At 36.4% G+C, this 24764-nt stretch overlaps 1 protein-coding gene across 14 annotated transcripts in view; it reads right to left on the bottom strand.

Annotated features, from left to right (window-relative positions):
• BTBD9 (BTB domain containing 9) overlaps positions 1 to 24764 on the bottom strand; it is a 130619-nt gene that overhangs the window by 57765 nt on the left and 48090 nt on the right. The gene's annotated exons all lie outside the window — the stretch shown is intronic.

Below are 24764 nucleotides of genomic sequence, written 5' to 3'. Positions count from 1 at the left end.
AACATGACCAACTTCTGTGCACTTAAATATAATTGATTCAGTTAGACTATAATGTGCAGACCGTAAGAACTGAGTAACTGTTGAAAAAAAAATAAAAAGGAGTAAAAAAGAATATCAATTTCATAGCAGGTTTGCATCTAGTCAGGATGCTGGCTCTAGTACAATTTAAGAAGAAAAAAAAAAGTCTTTAAAGAGATGTGAAATCTGTTAAAAATGTTTCTGGATTAATTTGCCAAGAAAAGCAAAATTAGAGACCTATTGTTTCAAAAATGGTCTGTTAGTGCAAATATGTGCTCTGGAGGTTTTAAATAATAATAACAACAATAACAGTAATAACAACAAGAGTAATAATAATCATCCTTTTACCAACGAATTTTCAGCACTGTGAAAGATTTCATACAGCTAGGACAAACACAAAAAAGAAGTCAGGCTTCTCTTCAAAAGCCAAAAATTAATTCCATTTTATTAAGACTCTTTCTAATTCTAACACTGGATGTACAGGATATCAATCTCTATTGGTGTATCTTTTATTAATAATGAAAAAAAACCCTCATTCAAATATTATGAAACAAAGCTACTCTGGGTTTCATTCCTGGTGGTATAACTTACATTTCTATACTCCAATTGAAAATCAAATAGAGCTGCTCTCAAACATTGCAACCTATTCACCTGCTGCATTACCCTGGAGGCTTCACTTTCCATAAACAACCACTAATCTTGATTCAGTCTGATTCTGCATTTTCTGAAGAGATCCAACAGTTCTTCCTATAAATTTTGAAAAATATCTAAAGGACTATGGTACACTTCTCAATAAATGCTGAGCATGAAACCAGAAAATTACCTAAACCAAATACCAATTAGTTCACGAGATGGGTTACCCACACTTGCAGAAAGCTTTGTACAAATTTAACTCATTTCAGTTAACTATCAGAGTGTATGAATCGTCAGCAATATCCCTGGTCTGTCCTTCATTTACATATAATATATGTAAATATATTATAATATAATTTTATTTCTAACTTAATGGTGATTCACCAACAGCATCATTTTGGCTTGTGCTCTTTATCAGATCAATTTGACAAGATATACAGTATCTTTTCTGGTATTTTCTTTTTAAACAATAAAACACCCATCATAGCTATTTACTGTTTTAATGCTCAACCTCCAGATTTCATTTAGAAATTATTTTAATAATCATAACTCAGCACAAAGAATTATATGCTATTGCCTAATTAATATTAACTCGCAGATCAATCAACGCAGTAGCAAATATCCTGAAAGTTATTCTATGTAGAAAAGTAAAGTTGCAGAAGTGGAGAAAATATTTATTAGTCATAAAGAAAATGAACCTGTGTTTTAAGAGTAAGGCAGAACTTAGCCCTTACTCTGTAGCTGTGCCAAGTGCCTGCAAAGAACATCACAGGAATCTTGGCTGACAGGCAAACGGGAGGTGTTTCCCCAGATCTGCCTGTGTGAACCAGCTGACGTTCTTTTTATGAACTCACAACCAGAGTTTGAACCCTAAACACACAGGTAATGTCCAAAATTTGACAACGGTAACTGATCCTGCTCCCTCCCGCCTCAGAAGCACAGAATTCAATTGAACAGAGGAATAATTTTAGAGTATTTTGAAGTGTACATGGAAGCTGGCTTGCCATAGAGACTTTCTTGTCTCCCAGGCAATGTATGTATTGATTGAACTGTGCTGCTTGGACAAAATGCACCAGGCAAACCAACAGAGTGTAACTAATGGAGATGTACTTTGACATCCTTCAGTTACGCTTCCTTGCATTAAAGAGCTTAGAGAATAAACAAAGTAACAAGATTAATAGGAACACAAGAAACTGCTTCATAATTAGCATTAAAAGCTAATTTACTTAGATTTTTTTGTGTTATAAAATTGCATCATTAGAGCAAATTTTTTGATTGTTTGTTCAGAGCAATTGGAATTTATTCAAATTCCTGTCAGCAACAAAGCAGGTTCATATGACACAAAGTTATCTATGAATCTTTGTGTAATTGCAGACTAAAAGAATCACAATTCAATGCCTAGACTAGCTCCACTGTTGATGGACTTTACTGATCAAGTGATAAGACTGCAAGACAGAAAAAATCCCTGAATCATTCTTTAAAGAAAAAACCTTTATCAATTTGTGAGGTTTAAATGAACTTCCCTATCAGATAAACAGGAATGCAACATGAAAATTTTTCCCCTTACTTTTATTTTCTGGCTTTTTGAGAATAATGGATGCTGTAATATATAAGTGCTCTTAGAGTTTCATCCATGTCAGAGACTTCTCTAGCCACAAAGAGTCAAGCTACACATGACCCTGAAATTTTCACAACAGGAATATCTAAAAAATCTGGCTGGTGGGTTTTTTCTCCTACTACCAAGAAAATTGTTTTGACTATAGGGAAAAAGCATGTTCTACTGGATCTTGGTAGAATTTTAAACTACTGAAATATGAAATGGGTGGATTAATTAGGCACCTACATGGCAACATCTCTCATTCGTCTCCCATTTTTCCCAAAGCAATTCTTCTCCTTTACATGAAATTATGATATTGGTGCTCTGTTGTGACTACATATGTTTAACTTCTGCTCTTTACAGTTGTAAAGCTGACACATATGATTCAGATAACAGCTGCTGCAGATCACACCACTGATTCTGCTGTGGGTACCCTGGAGGACTACAAACACCAAAGCTCGGCTGCCTACATCATCATAACAGGATGTGTCCTATGTGTCAAAGCATGAAAATATGCATACTCTAGGAGTAATTTTAATCCTTCATTAAAATAACAGCAGTAAGATACAGACAAACTTTATAATATATTAAGCACAAATTCCAATCCCTTGAGAATATTGAGACAGAGGACTAAAAAAGGGGAGGGAATGGAAATTCACAGGTATTTTGCACTGATACCCACTCTTCATTACTATCAAAGCAGCCCAGAATAACAACAGCAAGCTCAAAGAACTAAATCTAATATGCACAAAATGTGCTTTTATGAAATTGGCATTTCATTTTCCTTTGTGGAGCATTTGGTATGAGACACCGGTGCTAGAATTATTACACTCTTTATACCTCCTCTAACTGCTTAGAACCACTAACATTCACATTCCAATCACAACCACAAAGATGCATGAGGCACAGCACAACACACAAGGGCATTAAAAGACATTGTGTTTGTATTTTAGTGGAAAAGGAAACATAGTGTTATTCAACACCATCTAAATTCCATTTATTGACAACTCCCTAAAATGAATAATCCTTCAGACTGACACAGCTGTATCAACAGACCTGTGGCAGGAAGATAGAAAAAGCAAGGAAGAAAAATCTACTGCCAGCATTAAATAATGTAGGAGAACAGTGGACATAAATAAACATATAAAATAAAGAATTAAGCCAGAACAAACACAAAACCGTATCTATCTTTTGACAGAAGACAAGTTTTCCTGCACCTAGACAGGAAAGTCTAATGAAGTCTATTTTATACCAAAGGAAATCCCTGCTGCAAATATTGAAAACAACAGTGACAAATCAAAACACACAAGACAAAAATCATTGAACTCCAGTAGGAAAAATACATCTAACACCTACAAAGCCTGGACAGTAACAAACATTTTCACCTTGGAAATACAACCAATAGTGAAGCAGTTTAAAAACACAACATGTCACACACATGTGTCAGAATGTGTATGCAGATATTTTATGCTGGGGCATTCAAGTGACTAAAAATACTGGTATACAACACACAGGACATGCAATTGTTTGACATTGTAATGACATGTAAGCAGTATGTCAACCAATCAACCAATGTTTCTCAAAGGTTATAACCAAATTAACACTGATGTGCTTTGGAACGTAAGTAACACTTGCACAATGTGATAATATGTTTTGTATATTGTATACATAATAATCTGTAAGAATAGTAAATTTACAAATGCTTTGTTCTTTTTTAATGGTTTCCAATTTTTATTTCTTTAAAACAGAAAAAATAAAATTTCAGATAAATACATGTCATCAGAAAACACTGTGGCGCAGGCTGTGACTAAGGGGAATGTAGACGGGGTGACTGGGGCATTTGGAGCTGTAGCCAAGGACAATCAAAAATATTTTAATTGTGTAGAGACTGGACATTTCTTTAAAGACTGTCCCTGGCAAAGTACACCAATTAACTCCCGCAAGCACTATCCATGGCTACAACCACGCCTGCCTTACCCATGGCATCCAGGAAACTCCCCACGGAGATCAGAACAGCCCCACGTCATGACAAAATCAGAAGCTGTCCCGCCCTGCTATACCTACCTTCCCAGAGCAGATGAGAGACCAGACACCAGCCCCGAGTGCTCTGCTGTTGCCAGCACATCTGAAGCAGATGCCACATACGGAATGGTTCATGTGAGAACCCAGCACCAGCAGGTAAGCAAACTGTCCACTGACCTTACAGATGAGTGCATTCACAAGATACCAACTGGGAAATATGGACCAGGGGACAGTCCTTTAATTATTGGTGACCTGCTCAACTCACCAGAGCAAATTTATGTGATTCCTGAGGTGCGGACAATACATCCAGGGATGAAATTTTTGTCTGTCTGGCATGGACCCTCCATACTACCTATCACAACACACTCCTATTCCACAGGCCTTTTTACTGCCACCTGACTCTTTGAAACAGGTTCCCCTCAACCCTACTGCCATGTGGATGGAAATTGTGGGCTCAAATAAATCCATTGTCAACTGTGGCCTCTTCTACAGAGGGGAAAAGATCTGCCGCCCAGGCATACTAGACACTGGAGCAGATGTTATCCTCATAGCCCACTCCAAGCTCCAACTGGGAGCTGCAGCCCATGGCAGGCATGATCTCAGGGATTGGAGGTGTGGCAGTTTCATTTAGAAGCAAGAGAAATATTGTTGTAGAAGGTCCTGAAGGAAAAATGGCAACCATTTGACCATTTGTAGTGAGGGCACCCATTACCCTTTGGGGCAGGTACTGTCCCAATGGGGGGCCTCCCTAAAAATCCCTAGTAGGGATTTTTAGTTGGGGGTGCTGTAGAGTGCACAACACCTAACATTTCTCAACTCACCTGGAAACAAAATTATCCAGTGTGGGCCAACCAGTGGCCCCTGTCCAACCAAAAATTGTGCGCCTTAGAAGCCATCATGGAGGAGCAACTCTCCAAGGGCCACCTTGTAGAGATTAATAGCCCTTAGAACTCCCCTTTGTTTTAAAAAAGCCTGGCAAAGACAGGTGGAGGCTTCTCCACTACCTCAGAAAGACCAATGAGGTCATTGAGGGCATGGGTCTCCTGCAGCCCAGCTTGGCCTCACCATCTAAGTTACCCCAGGACTGGAAACATGCCATCATAGATATTAGAGACTGCTTCTTTAATATCCCACTCCATCCCCAAGACATGCCCAGATTTGCATTCTCTGTCCCATCCCCTAACAGATAGGCCCCTCTAAAATGGTACTGTTGGCTGGTCCTCCAACAAGGGATGAGAAATTTGCCTACAATATGCCATTGGTACATGGCCCACATTCTGTCCCCCATCAGGAACCTGTTCCCTGAGGCAGTCATCCTCCACTACATGGACAATATCAATATCAATATTTTGATCTGTGCTCCCACTGACTGTTACCTGGATATGACTTTAAAGAAAACTGTAAAAGCCATTAAAAGAGCAGGCTTTGACATCTGGGAGGACAAGATCCAATGAGCCAGGCCCTGGACTTACTTCGGACTTTGCATATGTGAGCAAATTGTCATGCCCCAGCAACTGACCATCCGAGATGACCTGAAGACCCTGCAGAACCTCCATCAGCTCTGCAGGTCCATCAGCTGGGTACATCCCTTGCTGACAACAACAACGGGGGACTTCGCGCTCCTCTTCAATCTTCTCTGAGGCAGCGAGGACCTGAGCTTACTGTGTACTCTCACACCCGAGGCTCGAGGTTCCATCATTAAGGTCCAGGAGGTCCTGTCCTCTTGACAAGCCGACTGGTATGAACCCAGCCTGCCCTTCAACCTGGCCATTTTAGGTAAGGCCCCCCAGTTTCATGGCGTTATCTTTCAGTGGGACACTTGAGAGACCCCCTAATCATCCTCAAGTGGTTGTTCCCCCATCAGCAGCTGACCAAAACAATTACAGCTACCCAAGAATTAATGGTAGAATTTGTAAGGAAGGCCCAAGCTCGCCTCTGCTCTCTTGTGGGGTGTGAGTTCACATGCATTCACCTACCATTGGCTACTGCTGGGGATTTGAAGCATTTACTCCAATTCCACAAGAGTCTTCAGTTCTCCCTAGATAGCTACCCAGGCAACGTTTCAATTCATCATCCTAAATATAAATTATTCAATTCAGCTTTTAATTTAGTCTCTAAATTCCTCCAAAGCAAAACACCCCTCAAGGCTCTGGCCATTTTTACTGATGGCTTAGGGCCCTCCTACAAGTCAGTAATGACTTGGAAGGATCTCAGAACGCAGGAGTCTGACAACCAGGTGGTAGAAGAGTTGCCACAGCTTGCAGAATTAAGGGCCATCATCAGAGCATTTGAGAAATTTCAGGAACCTACAAATGTAGTTACTGATTTGGCGTATGTTGCAGGTATAGGTATGAGGGCAGAGCACTCATTTTTAAAGGAAATCTCCAAACCAAATTTATGCCAGATGCTTTCCAAACAGATTCATCTCATCTCCCACAGAAAATATCCCTTTCATATAACGCATGTAAAGTCACACACTGACCTCCCTGGTGCCATCACAGAGGGAAACAGGAGAGCACTTGCCATGACAGCTGGGAGAGCGAATGTGCTGGACATCCTCACTTAGGCAAAGATGTCCCATGCATTTTATCAAACATCCCAGTGCTCATGAGAATGTTTCACTTGCCATGGGAACAGGCAAGAGCCATTGTGGCCACCTGCCAAAATTGCCAATCCTATCAACTGCCATCCCTAGGCTCTGGGGTCAACCCCAGAGGCCTCAACAGTTGCAAAATTTGGCAAACAGATGTAACCCACTTCCCATCTTTTCGAATATCAAAATATATTCATGCGTCTGTTGATACCTTTTCAAGAGCAGTGCTTGCTTCAGCCCGTGTGGGAGAAGATGAAGCACATACCATCAAGCATCTTCTGGCATTTGCCACCCTGGGAGTCCCCAAAGAAATAAAAACTGACAATGGGACTGCTTACACCTCCCACAAATTAAACACTTTTTTCAATCAGTGGGGGGTGAAACACACCACAGGCAATACTAGAAAAGATCCATGGCACCATCAAGCCAGTCTTTCACCAGCAGCGAGGAGGGACAGAGACCATGTCTCCCACTGAGAGACTCTGTAAAGCTCTCTATGTGATTAATTTCCTAAACTTCTCATTTTCAGAGTCGATCCCCTTGTACTCCAGCACTTCTCAAATTCAGCCTGAGCTAAGCTCAATGAAAAGCTGCCAGTGCTGAACAAGGATCCTGAGACCCAGCAAATAGCAGGGCCTTTCCCATTGATAACCTGGGGAAGGGATATGCCTGTGTGTCTGCTCCATCTGGCCCAAGATGGCTCCCAGGGAAGTGCATCGAACCACACCTAGCACCGACAAACACTGCCCCAAACAAAATAACAAGATTCCCTCCAAGTCTACCACAGAACTGCAGAATCAAACATCAGCTGCCTGGAAACAGAAACTCTGCAAAACATGGCTTCTTACAAAGCCTATATCGCCCAGTCACCAGGTCACAGACAAAACAAACATCTTAACGATGCAAGCCAACAGGCTAAGCACCTCCTACCCATTGCTGCTTCCCCCATTATTTCCCCAGTCGCTTACCCCCTGTTATTCCCTAAACTCACATTTTCCCTTATACTTACCTCCCCCACACTTCACTCTTCAGTCCCTTTCCCTCTTCCCTAAACTTCCCAACAGCACCTATACCTTAACCTTTTTTGTTTATCAAGGATATGGGGAATGAAGAGTGGAGGGGAAAAATAAAAACCAGGGAGATATCCCGTCCTCTTCCCCCCCCCACAAAAAAAAAGAAAAAAAAAATAATAGGAAAGCTAACAACCTATGTTTACTTTGAGGGCCTCTGCTGATTTAACCTGTCAGACCACAGCCATCTCCAGGAGCAATCAGTTTCTCAAAGAGGACATTAAGGAGCTTCAAACCAAAAAAGACCCTAAGTGTTTTGAAAACTTTGACATTTGTGACTGAGAGGCTGGGTTGCCTCTTTCCTTAATAATGTGTTGTGGATTCTTTTGGTTCTTTTTAGTTATCGCTATTGTGTTATGTTTTCTACACTTCTTTAAGAAGGCTGTTGGGGAGGCTTTTTAATTAATAAAGAAAGGGGAGTTGTGGCTGACAAGGCGGTCAGCAGTGTGGCCACTCTCCCCGGAGGGAAGGCCATAGGCTCCAGCTTGCCATTCTCCCCCTGAGGGAGAAACTCTAGTTAAAAGTTTTCTGTACCCTATGCAAATTCTGTGTATCTCATTGGTTCTTCCCCTTTCCTGTACCCTGGAAACGCCAGCTGATATAAACCCCTGTTTGCTCTGACTCCCTGGCTTTTTGTCACTGCACCCCACCAAAGGAGCTGAATAAAGCACCCCGAGGAATTCTATATGAAGGCTCTGTCTCTTTCCTTCCATGTCACCTGAAGAGCTGCATTCACTCAGCAACCCTTTTCAGGGCTCAGAGCTGAAACAGAAGAAGCAGCTGCAGATGTGCCCGTGTTTCCCAGGATGTCTGTTTCCTAGCTTCTCTAGGAAGGTCGTGGCACCTGACCACCATCCCAGCCATGACATATACTTTCCAGCATATACAAGACCCAGCTCTTAGCTACTGTAAGCGTGAACTGCACTAAAAAATAAAAGACAAAAGAAATATTATTTATGGGACTATTCATCAAACACAGCTCAGCACAGCAGATTCAATCTCATAAGCTTCACAGGTCTGGTTCTTTTAAAATCAAATTGTGTGATGATGTGAAAGAAGATCATGAATTTGGATTACAAGTAGGTGGTCTATATTAACCTGTACAAACACTCCTACACAGCTCATCAGCAATGAGATGGCAAAAAGAGAAGGGTAGTGACTTCCAATATATGTACACAAATAATAAAACATCCAGAAACTCAAGTTCATGTGAGAATAGCTGAATTATGGTTAAAGACAGAGCATTTAAGACAGACAACTGCTGTAATGATTTCTTGTTCTCACTGCTTCTCTTTTCTCCACTTACTTTTTTTTGTAGTTTGTTTTAATTGTAGAATAGAACCACATGGTATCACACAACATTCGCCACATTTCTCTTGCTGATTTAATAAGCAGTAAGAACTGCTTAATTCAGAACAGCACTCTGCAGTATTGCACCAATTAAACTGATTACAATGGATATTTATTCACTGAAACACTACCATTAAGCTGGAGTGGTACACTGAGTGCCACAGCCCCAAGAAAATATTTTGTTAAAGTGTAGCTCTGGTTCTACAAAATGAAAATAACTTATGTTTGATATGTTTATGAAATACACCACTAAAACTTGTCAGCAGACCTGCAGAAAACATAAATATATTGACTGAGCTACTGAATTCAGATCTCTTCAACTGTTTCTTTAACCAAGGAACAATAACCACTCAAGAAATTCTCTTCCTGTGGTTACACATCTAAAAATATGAAACTGTTTTAAATCTAATTTCATAACTCTTAAAATCACTTTGGGTGCAATGGAAGAAAAGAATAAATGGCAACAAGAAAAATAAAGTAAGGCTTCTCTTCCAAACTTTATTTCTTTTAGAGTGTAGTACAAAGTAAAGCTCTCACCTGCCCAAAATTTCCCTGAGTGACCTGCACATAGGCTACTTCTAGGTGATATTAATCCAGTGGGAGATTGCAACCAATGATGCACCGTCTACCTCCTCAGAATGGACCCCAGACTCAAATGGAAGGAAGAACACTGCATATGGACTAATTAACATGGGAAGTGAGGAATATAATTAACAAATAAAGGCTTGGGTACTAATTAATGCAAAAATTATGTAACTACTAACCAATGAATGCTGATTCATTTGTTTGTTGAAATGTATAAAAAGTGCAAAGTTTTGATGACTAGGGAGTCAGCATTTTGTGGGTTGCTACCCAGATCCCTGCTTGGAACAAATTGGAATAAAAAAATAGAAGTACCTCACCTCAGTGTGTGGATCAGCACTGTACAGGTAACAAGCCCATGTTTAAGACAACAATAATGTATATTTTTATCAGTAGCAACGTCAAATCTGCCTTAATCTTTCTTAGTAATGCCTTTTAAATACTTAATAACGGATTCTACACAGCTTTGAAAGGACATGAAAATGTCACTACTTGCCTGTGCAAAAAAATTGAACAGTTGCAGGATAACTACTTCTGTAGTGAAGTAAACTTTATGGCCATGGGAAAAAACACCAGAGTATTAACTTCATTCACTATGAACAAAGAATCTCTTATCTGAGAATGAAAGAGAACTTTATCTGGATGCCTGCTTAAAGACATTGATGGCATGATGGCATTAAGCCATCATCTATTTGGCTATCTATATATTAAAAAGTGCCAAAAAGCAGTTTCATCAACTGTTTCAAAAAGTAACAAACTCACTGAGTGTAAGAATTGCACTGAAAATGCTGTAAGTTGCAAATTAATAGCCTTAGAGCCAAGTTATGACAAAATAAAGGATTCTTAAATAATTTAATAATCTACCTAGGATCTGCTAATGTAACCACATTATTTCTTTTTCATAAACCTCTGCCTTTTTCAATCCAGATGACATCTAGTACTTCTTTTCTAAGCTTAAAGCTGTTTCTGAAATATTTTCATTACTCAAAAGGGTACTGTATTAGACCTCAAATCAGATAAATCTTGATGTCTTTTTCATCTACTGTTAAGTTCGGAACTATGTTCAAAACCACCCAGATGTAGCTCAAAAATCCTTGATTTAAGCCTATATCATGCTTCTGGTTTCACCTCAATAGCAGCTGGAAGAAGAATTCTGCCTATGCAGCACATGATGTCTATCACTTGCCAATATTTGGTTTGATGGGAACTTGTTTTCTTTTGACTTCTACTTTTAACTGTTGCTGAATTAACTCAGTTAACACTTAGAATGTGATTCCTCAATGAAGAAATGGACCACTATACTTGAACCAAAAAGTCAGAAAAAAAAGATCCAGAATAATAGAAAAAAAATAAAATAGAAAGAACAGGGAAAAAAGAAAAATAAAAGGTATTCCCTATACTGCACAGCAGGTAAGATAGTAACAATGAAATTAGTGATTTAGGATATTGGCTCTAACAATTATATAGTCCATCAGAAACCAGCAGCTGCACATTTGTGTTGGAATCAGCTAAGCTGGTCAATTTATGTGCTTGGTTCACCATAGCTACTCTCAGGATATCTGACAGCTCTCCATTGTTATTACCTTGTATGTGGCCTTCCCACACCTTCCCAAAGTGGCTAAGAGCATACACGACTCTCTCCTATTCAAAATCAAATTACAACATTACAATGTTACATTGGAAAAATGGCCAATGAAAGGCATTAGGTTGTACTGTATCTTCTTCAAGCAGATTTCTTCCTCTAAATTATCCAATTCTTGCCTCAGAAGTGACCAAAGTGCTCTGCGGAAGATTATCTTTTAAATTAATCTACCACACGGTTGTATGAATCTCAGTTCTACAGACAAACTTCATTAACAAATCAATTCAATTTTCCTGAATGTTCTGCTTCACTTTATTAAGCTGATAATTTAAACTCAGTACTGCATTATTTTGATATGTAACTAAAGGCAAGTTAATTACATTTATTTTTTCTTATATATGAATGCAGTGAAAACATGTTTCAGGAGGCAGCTCTTTGTTATATACTTCATTGTTTTATTCTTAGCTGTAACTGATATCAGGTGACTATTATCAGTCTAATCATACCTTTTTCCTCCATAATAGTATTATTATTCTCAGTATAATGACATAAATATCTGTTTAGAAATTGAGGCAATCAACATTATTTATCACTATATTTTCATTAACTAGAAATCTGCAGAGAATATAAGGCTGTGACTTCTTTCTGTCCTACATGGACACGGAACCTTTGAACTTCAGAACTAAGGTTTCCCCATCTGACCTTCCTCATCTGGCCTCTGACTTACCTTACCTATGTTGAAAGTCAATTTTTCACACTTAATTTTCAGATCTCTTACTCTCCACTTCTCTGTTCATACAATCTTTCCTTCACCTTGGCACCCTATCTCTCTACTATGCCATGTATCCTAAAATAGAGTGTATTTGATACATTCAAAATTAATCTTGATGTACTTAGAATACAGTCTCCAGATTTAAGAGGAAATCAATAATTAACCTGTGTAATTTCATCATAAAATGATGTTTAAAAACCCTACTGCCTACATATTTAACAGGTAACTGTGGTATTGATCTATGTAATATACATCAAAATATACATAACCTAACCATTTATGGCATATCTCATCAAAGAGCTTTCTTGATGTCCTGCAACCTCTAATGACTCAACTGCATCAATCCTAAACTAAACTCAAACTTTGTGATAATTTTCCTTATATTACATTATAGTAACAGCTCAGAGAAGGTCATTTTTTCTACCTAAATAGACACAGTTGACTCTAAATACTTCAATTTTCAGATTCTAAACATCAGTTCAGGGAAGAGATGCCAGCAGCACCAAAATGCTAGCAAAAAGGTGGTTTATAGGCTGATTTGAAATCAGGGAAAGGAGTTCAGGACCATGCATACTTAGCAAAAGTGATCAAAACACAAGGAAACAAAGCAATGGTAACTTTTATGCTACAGTACCACTGGATTTACACCTTACATTATGAATTAAAGCACATACAGGTCTTACAAATAACCCTCAGAATCTCAGTAGTTGAATCCTGCATCCCCCCTACAACTCACCTGCTATTATTATCCATGGTAGCCATATTAAAGATAAAACATGGATACTTAACTCATGTTAGGATCATGCTTTCATTTTGCTATACATATACACTACAGAAATATGATTTCTGTGTTATCAAACTGCATTTCAAGTTCTCATACTGAGGGATTCTACTCTATTTGCTAATTTTCTATAAGTGAGTAAATGAGAAATACAGTGACTGGACATGAACAAATTTAATCTCTAATAATTTTTTATAGATGGAATACTAAACATTATTTGCCCAGTGTCTGGTTCCATTCTATATATAAAGATCAAGTCCATACATGAACTATTTGATGAAAACATTGCAACTAGATCCTATATAAAGATGTATGATGAACTTGCTTTAAAGTATTATTTAACCTCATAGCACAAAGTAACAAAATCTTTCCTCATACAAATGACATCTGATTTTACTGTGATACCTCTTAACATATTTAGTTTCAGACTTCAAAATATTCACGTTTTGTGAAAAACAAAAACAAACTAAAACAATGAGGAAGTACAGCATAATTTTGAAAATATCTTGCTAGGTGTGCATTGTCAATATTAAATAGTAAGAATTCAAAGCTCATTTTTATTATCAATAATTCACTACTACTGCAGAATGTCAGTATTCCAAAAAGTAAACCCTGTGCTTTTAGTTCTGCACCTACAGCTTCTGTTTCAAAGCAGTAATATTGCACATACATAAACTAAAAAGGACATCTAGAATGAATAAATAAAATGAAGAAGACTGCTTTAGTGGACTGCAAATGAACAGCACTATAAGCGCACCTTACTACAACTGGTACGTACCATGTCTGTTTTGCACTGGTGAAGTCTATGAAGCCTACTCTACACCAAAAAACTGAGCCTCTAAGTCACTCATATTCTCAAAAATACTAAAGATAAAGGCCAGAGACACATTTAAATTAGAACTCAAAGTTAAACCTTTATGACTTCTGAAATATTAAATCATCACCAAAAATACATTTTTAGAGGTATTATTCGTATTTTACACTATGATGCCCCTTTCCAGAAAGAGATATTTCAGACCTGTGGTTTAATGAAAGGTCTGGACTAAAGACCACACTTCATACAACTAAAAAGTCTGGAAAAAGCAATCCTGTTTTGGCACAAAACCTAAAGTTTAAACCACTCATTTTTGCAAGTGAGTTCACACATGAGCAACATATCCTTTCCCTTTTAAAACAGACAGATTATATGAAATTTTGTCCTACCAATCTTCTTCTGTTTTTATAAACATTATTGTTAGTGTGTTCACTACAATCACAGTTAAGCTGTGCACCAGATCAGGATAAGCCAAGACCAATTTTCCTCATTATTAAATGAGGAAATACTCTTTGGCTCTTCTTTTTTTAAAATTGTCTGTTCCAGACCTGTTGAACATTACTATTCTCCGCAGTACATAGAACTCACTCTATTGATAACTGATACAGCATTCCTACTCTATAATAAATTCAGCATGAAAATCAACATTAAACCTGTCCCATGCACTATGAGCATGCAATTAGCAAAAAAAGCCAAAACCATCTCAAAACTTTTCTGTATCAGATGATGATAAAAAATATATATTCAGGACAGAAATCACTAGCACTAGCCATCATTAGCACACTCCCCATGCCAAGGGCAGAAATGTACCAATCTAATAGTGATGTCTGAATTCCCCACATTTGATATTTTGTTTTAAAGTAGAACATTTGCTCTGTGGTCAACATAATCAAACATAAAGAAAAAGAGCTTCTACAATTGTATATGAAAACTAACTGGTGGAGACCTCTGCAGGGGGAATAAGTGTTTCAAAAAGCAGCACATCAGAAAGTGGCCTCAGAAAAATTTTCAGTCCTCCTACCCATTACAGAATACATGATCATATTAACTTTTTATTTATTTATATGTATATACACATGCATGTACCTATATATAAACATGCCTAAAAAGAAGTCAGCACAAAGCCACAGTTAACAAATAGAACGGACATGACTTATTAGCTCAGAAGCTTCAGATTTCAAATTAAGAAGTTGATTTCATGTAATACTCCATTACAAAGATACAATAAAAATGCCTCAAAAGCTTGAAATAACAGGATTGTGCATTTCAGCTGCTCAAGGGCAAACACGAACTAAAGGATGCTCATGTGATGACAGTTAAAATGATAACATACAGTTGATGATTAAAGAAATTTTATATATATTCATAATCTCTCATGTTTCTGAAGTTAAAAGAAGTACAGGTTACCCCTTTCCTCCCTGAAACATACATCAAATAAACAAATAAAAATGAGATTATCAGATGGAAAGATAAATAATATTTTGATATTATTGCTTTGATATTATACTTCTATTGGGTTTTTTTTTTCCAAGATTTTTGGTTTGCCTGAAGGGTTTTGGCTGGTTTATTTTACTTTTTTAACAGAAATATTGAAATGTTAGTCTGGACTCAGAATGGATGAACCTTATAAAACAATACTTTAGCCTCTTCCAGACAGGAAAGATGTGCAGAAGGGAGATCCTGATATTTTATTTAACATCAATAATATTGCCAGTTATTATACACTCATTCAGTCAATGAAACTGTAGTTTACAGGAAACTAGCATTTGATGTAAGTTAATTCCAACTTGCCAAATATATTTCTCTTGATAAGTCCAAAACTCTTACAGAGAACAATTTTCCTTTTAAGGACATCAATAGAAGGCAACAAGAGATTTAAATTAATATTGAAATCTTAATATATATGACAAATTTCATAAACTTAACAATTGATGAAAAGTACAATTATTTACTAAGGATTTATGCTTCATTTTTACCTACCTCAATTGGAATGAATCATTTTATGAGCATAAATAGCCTATGAATTCAATAGTGCAGCATACAATATAGAACAATGGGGGAAATTTTCAGCTACCAATATGAAATTTTGAAGCAAAATGCCTTCTCCAGATACATACACTACACTGTGCAGAAATGCCCAGTCACAGAAACAGGATTTAAAGGACAAATAACAATGATGTTGGCATTCCCAATCTCACACAAAAGCGAACATGACAATTATTTAATTATTTTTAACTATATTGGATTGGTGTTTTCTTGACAACCTTAAAGTATCAATGTAGTTCTTACTCAGTTCAAAGTTTCAAGTCCTTTGTTATTTTTTTCCTTTATAATCCTTGCTCTGCTGAATTTAATTGCCTTGGCAATGCCAGAACACTGCCTGATCCCAACAGGTCAGCATTGATTGCTCTAAACTAATTGGTTCCTTCATTACAGAGAAAATGAGGTAAAGAGAAAAAGCAGGTGTACTCTTGCACAGTCAGCTGGACTTCAGCACTTACACTTCTTCTCTCTCATTAACCAGCAACCAATCGATCAGGAACCTGCCCAGAACCCACAAATACTATTCATCACTTCTGACATGCAATGGTTTTAACAGGTCACTCAAGGAAAGGATATTTGAGATATCTATCTCTAGAGCCTTTAAAGCTCATACTGTTTTTAAACTTCTGTCCATGAGAAAGGAAAATTGAATTGTTACACTCCTATATAGTTCCAGTCTAAACCTTGAATGCAAAATAAAATCTGTTAGCTATTTGTCCAAGACAAGAATTTGTGGTGCACCTAATTTTAAGTGTTCTTTATTGTGAAGAACTTTGATGGAGTGAAAGATCACAGCTGAGATAAAGAGTGCAGACAGCCCAATCCTTGCTTAAAGCTCATTTTCTTCTGTACTTCCATCGTCCTTAGTTGAACAAATTAAAAATGACAGTGAATGTTAAACCTAAAACTTGACACATCATTTTTACCTTCACCTTTTAAAATATTTGAACACTGCTTGTATTTCCAACCATTTCAAATCACTTTTTCTTAACAGTCCCTTTACTGTCAAGCGGCATACTTCATTTGCCCTTCCAATTGCAAAAGACCCCCTTTACTTTGCTTGTCAAAATTACTAACTGTTCAATCAACTTTTCAAGAAGAATCATCTTTAAGAATAATATGGACTGGTTAGTTCTTATTCTAGTCAGTTATTCATGTTTGTTTCTTTTCTTTCTCTGATTGTAAACTCCACACAATATGCCTTGTCCTTTGTTCATTAACACAGATTTGTAACTTCACAGTACTATCAGTTTGAAATATTGCTATCAAGTTGATTTCAGGAGAAAAAAAAATCAAAGAGATACTATACTGAACACAGAAGCAGGGAATAACATGTTTGAAAAAGAACAACCAACATACCAACAAAACACCTCAGGAGGAGAAATAAACAAAGCATGAGAAAACAAGAAATGAAGAAAGGGAAGAGGCAGTAGACAACAGATTGTGTGAATCAAGAAAGAGTAGCACCACTTTGATAAGGAAAAAGAAAATTCCAATGAAAGATAATGCATTACTTCTACTAAAAGAACCAGAAAAGAGAAACATCAAACTAGTATGTCACTTTATGGCACACTGAATGCTAAAAAAAAATTAAGAAGGCTGCAGAAATATAGGTGTGATCCTTTTATTTCCAAATCAATGTAAAAAACACTTCTCTCCAAGTTATGCCTCCTGTCTAACAAGTGAAAATATTCAGGTTATTATTTTGAACAAATCCCCAGAAACTGACGGAATCCACAGAATATCATAAAGAAAAAAACAGGTGTTTTACCTGTGTTCTTTGTAATAGAAACATGACATGTGACCAGTCATACTATAACCTAATTTCAGTTGGGAAAAGTTTTAGCCATTATATCATATGCATCCCCAGACTATTATAACAATTCTTAACTATAATGCAATATGGAATTTCCAAGCATAAATAAATTAACTCATTCTTTTCCTAAATGTTTCATCTGCTATGACACACAGAATCAGCTTGCTTTCTGCTGCTGTTTTTCACCTCCTTTTTTACCCTCCCTTCCCTTTTGAAACCTTTGAAGCAGGTGTCCTGTGTATCACTTAAAGTCCATTATTTCTGATAAGATGATATTGCTATGCAGGAACAGTCTCCTGTGAAGCAAATCAATTTACCAATACAGTACACTATGTAAATGGCTATTCACACAACCTAAGTTAGCAGTTTGGATTCTACCTGAACTCTGCATGATGATTTCAGCTCCCCATGTCTGGCTGGGTTATCCTTTGTCATCAGATCACACACAATTGCACATTCATGAGTAGGCAACTAACTGACAGAAATCGGATGGTTAGCCTTGCTGTGACTATTCAGCAACACACAGTCATATGTCAGAAGAGAAGCATGAGCATGTTCAACAACAATTTTAAAGGCTGTATGATTGTCCTATAAGTCAGAAATAATGTTCCAATGGTAAAAATATATTTCAGCAGATTTGTTACAATTGTTACAATTCTGCTAGAATTGTTACAATTCTGCTAGAAAAAAGAGTAAGACATTTTACATATTACTGCAGAAAAAACCTGCATTTAAAAAAACCACCTAAATCAAAGGTTCCCAAATTCTTTGGTCAGTGTCCATTCTCCAAGTTTTCTATGAATTTTAAGCCTTTTAAGAGGTTTTTCATACCTCCCTTCAGACCTTTCTTCTCTAAACCAGCCACAAGTTTATCCAACTTTTCTCGTAGGTCAGACTATGCTGGTTCTTGGTGTTCCCTTTTGGACTCTTCACACACTTTTTGAAGTGGAATTTTCTTTTTTCTAATGATAAAATTGTAATTCTCTCAAGAGTCCAGAAATAGCAAATGAGATATGACTGAACTGAGTGAATGATGCTGATTCATATTACAAGTTATACTCCTGTCTATATATTAAAATAATATGTTTTGCACCAGCAAGTGCAATCCTATATCCAGTTTGGCTGGATATAGTGGAATAGTGTATTCACTAAAAATTGCAGAACTTCCTGGTGTTGAAGCACTATTCAGTGCTCCTTACCTGTATTCTCTAAATCATATATCCATCCCTACACATGTACACATCTTTTCCCTTGTTTTTAGGAAATTGCATTCTATTTCATTCAGACTGTGTATCTACTTTGTCAAGATCACTCTTAACTCTAATTTTCTCCTTTTCCATAACTGTATCTTCTCTCACAGTTTCATGCTATCTGCAAATTTAAGAAAAATACACTCCTAATATACAGAGTAATGTGGACTGTATGAAAGACCCCATAAGAGTCCCGCTTCACATTATCATTCCATTTTCCATTTCTATTAAACTAGGATTTCAACAGGTGCCAGTCAAATTTTATACTCACTTTACAATACTTTCCTGTAGACTGTGTTCCTCTTGCTTGCATACAGAAATACCATTTTACTGTCAAAAGCTTTACTTATGACAAAATGTAACAAGCAGTGATTTGTTTCTTATCCCTGCCTTGTTTTTCTGCCGCAGAAGGAAACTAAATTCACTATCTATTTTTGACAAATCTGGTTTAGCTGACAGTAATTCCTTTATCTTTGAGTGCCTACAAACAATTTGGTTCATTTACTTGCTCCAATATTTTTCTGGAAACTGAAATTGTGCTGTATGACACAGTTCCTCAGCTCCGTCTTTTTGCTTCTTTTAAGAATGGGAAAGGAACAAGTTTGTTACTCATTACATATTTTCTATGAATTCATAAAATCAGTAAGTCTTCCAAGTTAATAGATACAAGCTACAACTACTAGCTCAAAAGCTGTTTTCTGGGGAGTAAAAAGCAAGTTCTTTATTTCTGTAGAGAAATAAAATGGGAATTCAAAATATAAATTTCAGGTACCAGCAGAACAATTTTCTTCCTGGTTTTACAATTCCTAATTGTTAATTACAAGAATTACTGTCAAGAAATTGGAAGAATACATATTGTAAATTTTCAAGAACATCTGATATTTAGAGTTTAGCTTATTATTTATATTTCCCAATTTGCATGAGATTTTATTAAGAACAGAACAAGTACTGTTTCTTCCCTAACATCACTATTGCTCCTTACAGCCTTGTAGAGAGGTAAATAAGGAATTTTGGAATTAACTTTTGCATATCATAAAACCATCTACACTATAAATGTAAAAAAACTTCAAAAGAGAAGAGGAAAATTACGCCTTACTAAATAATATTCTCTATGAACCACAAAACAAGAACATGCAGAGAAAGAAGTAAACATGATGATATGACCTCTTCATCCTTTTTTCTTTAAAAAAAAAAAAAAAGGCATTTGGAAACAGTTCAAATTAAATAAAATATTCACTGTGTTAAGACAGAATGTAATCCATAATGCCAAGAGCTCTATTCATTCATTTAATCAGATGCAATAGTATCCTTAAAAATACACCTGTGTGGGCTTCTCAGAGACCTCCACTGGAAGGCAGAAGAGGAGAAAAGACCTTAAGTGAGACTGTCCTATTTTGCTGCAACCCTCCTAAAAAGAAATAAAAAACGACACCTTAATTCTGGGAGGGAGGGAGGAATCCAACAGTTTTCTGACTTCTTGAGAAGATCCCACTCAACAGGAAAAGCTCTGCAGGTGAATGCTTATCTTACTGGAAATGCACAGAAACTACAGTTCAACACATATCATGATAGGATGATTATAGCTCTGAAAAACAAGTCCACCTTATTTTTTTTAATTTGCTGACTGAAATCAGGAGAATTGTGACAGCTGATCTACTACTAAGTGTTCATAAGAATTATCTGTTGTTTTCTACCTAAACCTATAGAAACCTGTATTTCAAAGTCTGTATCATATATGGAGGTTAAATATATATAAATCCACATATAAATCATATATGGAAGTTAAATATAAATAACAAAATTGAGATAAGAACTATTTTAAAAATAATTTATTTTTCAAAATGTAAATTGTGTTCTGGAAGGCACAACAAATGTAAGGAAGACAATTAGTTCTGTCTCGTTCTTCTGTATGCAGAAAGTAACAATGTTGAGGTAAAATGACATGCAGCTTTTATTTATTTGAAATAACTGTTTTATAACATAAATGGGAAGCAAGGAGGAAGAGTCTATTGCATTTGTTTGTTTCATGCAAGTAACTGCATGTTAATTTTACCATTATTTCAAAATTTGGAGACTCAGGGTAAGGGAGCAGAAAGAAAATCAGCTGTGTCAATAATAATGTCTTACATGCTTTGCAACAAAACCCTGAGAGCAGCATTCCCACTTTACTTAAGTCGTTGTCCATTTAAAAATGTTTTACAGTGTTTTTTACACTTCAGTAACATCAACCTCCGGTGCTGGTAATATATCAGTATGTTTCATGTTGGTATCCTTGTACTATTTAATGCAAAACTCAGAAACCTGTCAGACAAATCCGTACCTTAGTACCCCCCAAAATTTATGCTCTGATTTGATACACTTAAAATCCCTCTGGTGTAGCTGAAGTAACAAGTTTGTTTAATCTGTAAGTATGAAGCAAAAATATCGTTATGTTTCCTCCTTTAGGTATATTTTCTGACAAGAATAGCCTCAGAAATAGCAAGGGACGAGATAAAATCCAATAATACGCCTCAGAAAAAAAAGCCACGTGCTTTAGTAAGCCTGATTTTCAAACTTATTACAGTATCCTTTGATGACTGTAGTCATGTGGAATAGTGCTCATTCTTATGTTACAAGAGAGATTAATTACCAGCTCTTCCTATTTCAAGCTCAGTCACTTTACACTCAATTTTTCTTCATGTGATAAACGAATCTTAAAATAAATTAAAAACCCATAATAAAATTGTAAAATATTATTTCAGATATTGTCAGTCTTAGTATAGCAATTCTGGAATTGTGACCAGGAGAAACTTCAGTGTGGGAAGAGCAGTACTTCCATGCAGATTTAACTTAAATCCACAAAAGGCTTGTCAAACCACTTCCAGGCTGAGTCCTACAGGGCTGCTGAAGCATTTCCCACCCAAACTTATTATAGTGGAAAAAGCACAGCACCAGTACTCAGACTGTAAACAAAAAAGGAAAGAAACTTCACAGCAGGAGTGGACAATGCTCATTCCTGATCATCAGGAGTGGAACAGCAGAGGACAGAGGTTTCCACGCAGGTTTGCAGAAAAGAAGGTGGGTTTGCACTGGGACCGAGATAACTGATAACCCACTCTGCAGCAGCTCTTAAATAAAAACATCTTGGAGATATCTCTGCTGAACTTTGCAGCAAAAGAGGATTAAAACCCAGGCACTGACTATAGGTTACTAACAACTAGCTGATACTACTACTGCCCCTCCCATTTCCCCGGGTGTAATTTTTAGCTAAGGTAAAGATAATTCAAACTCCCAAAGCAAAAACTGATCTTTCTCTGTACTTCTATACTTTAATTCACTGTAAGAAATAAAGTCTGCACATTGTTAAACGTAACATCTTTCCTTCAGTAAAAGGCTCTTCAAACTGTAAAGCTGCATTAACAGTTTTCTAACTCTAAGGACTCATATTCATTCCTTTCAGATGGACTGTTAATAAAGTTTAGCAGTAGAATTTCAAAGGCCAAAAATAGCTGTATCCCACTGCTAAGGATCCACGGGATCCATTTCTTATGTCATTATGGAGAAGAACACTGAAATAAAAGTCAAGACACTATTCCATACTTATTTTCAGCCTGGGATCATACTTACTTTTATAGGAAATCTCTTCACTGTATGTTCAACTAGAATAGTTTCATGCTTATGTTACTATTCTGCTAATAGATCAACCTCTATTTTTAATACAAACTTCTTTTTCTGCCAGTGGCTTGCTGTTTCTCTGTGAAATAACAATAAGCTCTTGCATTTCATCACAGTTTATGAGTTGAAAACCCATTCAACAGAGTTAAAATATAGATGACTATCTAGGCTAAAGTAAAACTTGGAGATATTCACTGCAGTCTGGACATTACAACAGTATCCTGATCATCACACCTTCAGTGACTTTGACACTGTTGTTGACCTTAGTAAAGGAGAAAATCCTACCAAAATAGAGCTAAAATTACAAAAATTATAACAATAAAAACCACTCTGAAAAGTCATTTATTTGCCATTTTTCCCATTTTGTTGATATTTTTGTTTAACAGATGAATAAGAGATGGCAAACACTTCCAATTTTCAAAAAAGTATCTTTCATCTCAAAGTTAGCACTAGCTCCTTTTCAATTAATTGCTCAATCAAAACATGCAAATTACACCAAGTAAAGTATATTTGGAAATGAAAATTATTGAATGACAAATTAACACCTGAGAGCCATTTTCCTATAAATTGCTTGACAAAAAGAAGCGTCAAGAATACTAGATCTGTAGCTTTGACACATTGCAATTTCAAGTAACATCAACAAATTTTGCTTTTGAAAAAATATTGTAAGCCTACAAAATGATAATTAGTTACATTAATTTTACCACTCTATTGAGTATATTTCTCTAACTTTGCTGCTGCTCCTGTCACCTACCACCTTTCAAGGATGGTAGAAAATACATCAGCAGCAGATTGAGTATTGCTTCACTAGTTACAATACTGCCCTTTTGTTAGTAACATAAACTCTGTTTTTGACATGATAAGAAACCACATAACCAGTTGAAGTTTTGCTTATCTCAAAGATTAATCTATTCTGCTCATTACTATACTATCTTAATGATAATATAGTTGCAAGAATAAAATCAGAACAAAGAAAACTAAGTCTACAGATTTCAGCCAGAGAACTTCATCTCCAGACCATAATTTCTAAATAGGATAATTATTTTTCTAAGATAGTAGGAAAAGAAGCAAAGGGGCAGACAATTCTTTTCCAGTCAAACTTATCCTTCTGTATTAAGACACTTGATATATTTAATATATTTTCAGACCAAACAAATCAGTTTTCAAACTCATTCAATGGCATATTATCATTCCTACTTTCAATATGTTTCTTTTAGCTCCCAGAGATCAGGCTCCACAGCAATCACCTCGAATACATCACTTTCCTTATCATACTGTCCTCAGCTGGGGGTCAGTTCTGGTGAGGACATAAAAGACAATGCTAAAACAACCTCAGACACTAATGACTTAGCAAAAACAGCAATGCCTCAAATACATTGGCCTATCAGAGAAAGAAGGCTAGAAATAGGATTAAAGGAACACATCAGCACTACCACCAGACTCAGAGAAGGAAAATAGCTACAAAGTTTGTACGTGAAATGTGAATGCCTAACTTAGGAAATATATTTAAATCAGCTTTCTATTAAGCTAATATGGATACCTTCTGGCAAGAGGCAGATACAAAGTCTATTTTCAATTAAATTCTCTATTCACCACGTTGTTTCTGAACCAGGAATATCACATGGAAAGAATATTTTTCATTCAATACCTTTGATTCTCAAAGTATGTCAATTAAAAGTCAAAAACCAAAAGTCCCTTAAACCTGTCCTCAAGAAAAAAGGCAAACTTGATTAAACAGGCTTATCTTCATTCTTCTGGATTGGGTATTCCATCATATGGAGCACTGGTCTGCAATACACAAAACGAATGGCAAATTCACCACATCTCATGCTTCTTTATACATATTTACATTTCTGCTCTTTTAATGTCAGCTATACAATAAACCTAACTCCTATTATTCAAAATGTAAAGTTAATTCTTACTACAGCATTATTTACATTGTTAACAATAATTTCAAGTGAAAAAGATTTCTTTGAAATGCTACAGTAGAATTTTTACAAAGAACTAAGGAATTACAAAGATTTAAGGAAAAGTAAAAAACTTTTGGGCTGAAGGAGTAGCCTTTGTAGGATTTTAGCCTAGCCAGCACAGTAATACTTAAGAACAAATCTTTTCTATATCCATGTCACTATACAGAAAAAAATAAAACCAAACCCAAATGACACCTTTGACCAACATATCCATATC

The sequence above is a fragment of the Parus major genome, chromosome 3, assembly GCF_001522545.3.
Source record: "Parus major isolate Abel chromosome 3, Parus_major1.1, whole genome shotgun sequence".
In the NCBI taxonomy this organism is placed as follows: Eukaryota; Metazoa; Chordata; class Aves; order Passeriformes; family Paridae; genus Parus; species Parus major.
Note: the sequence above shows the minus strand (reverse complement) of the source record. Positions and strands in the feature narration are given on the sequence as shown.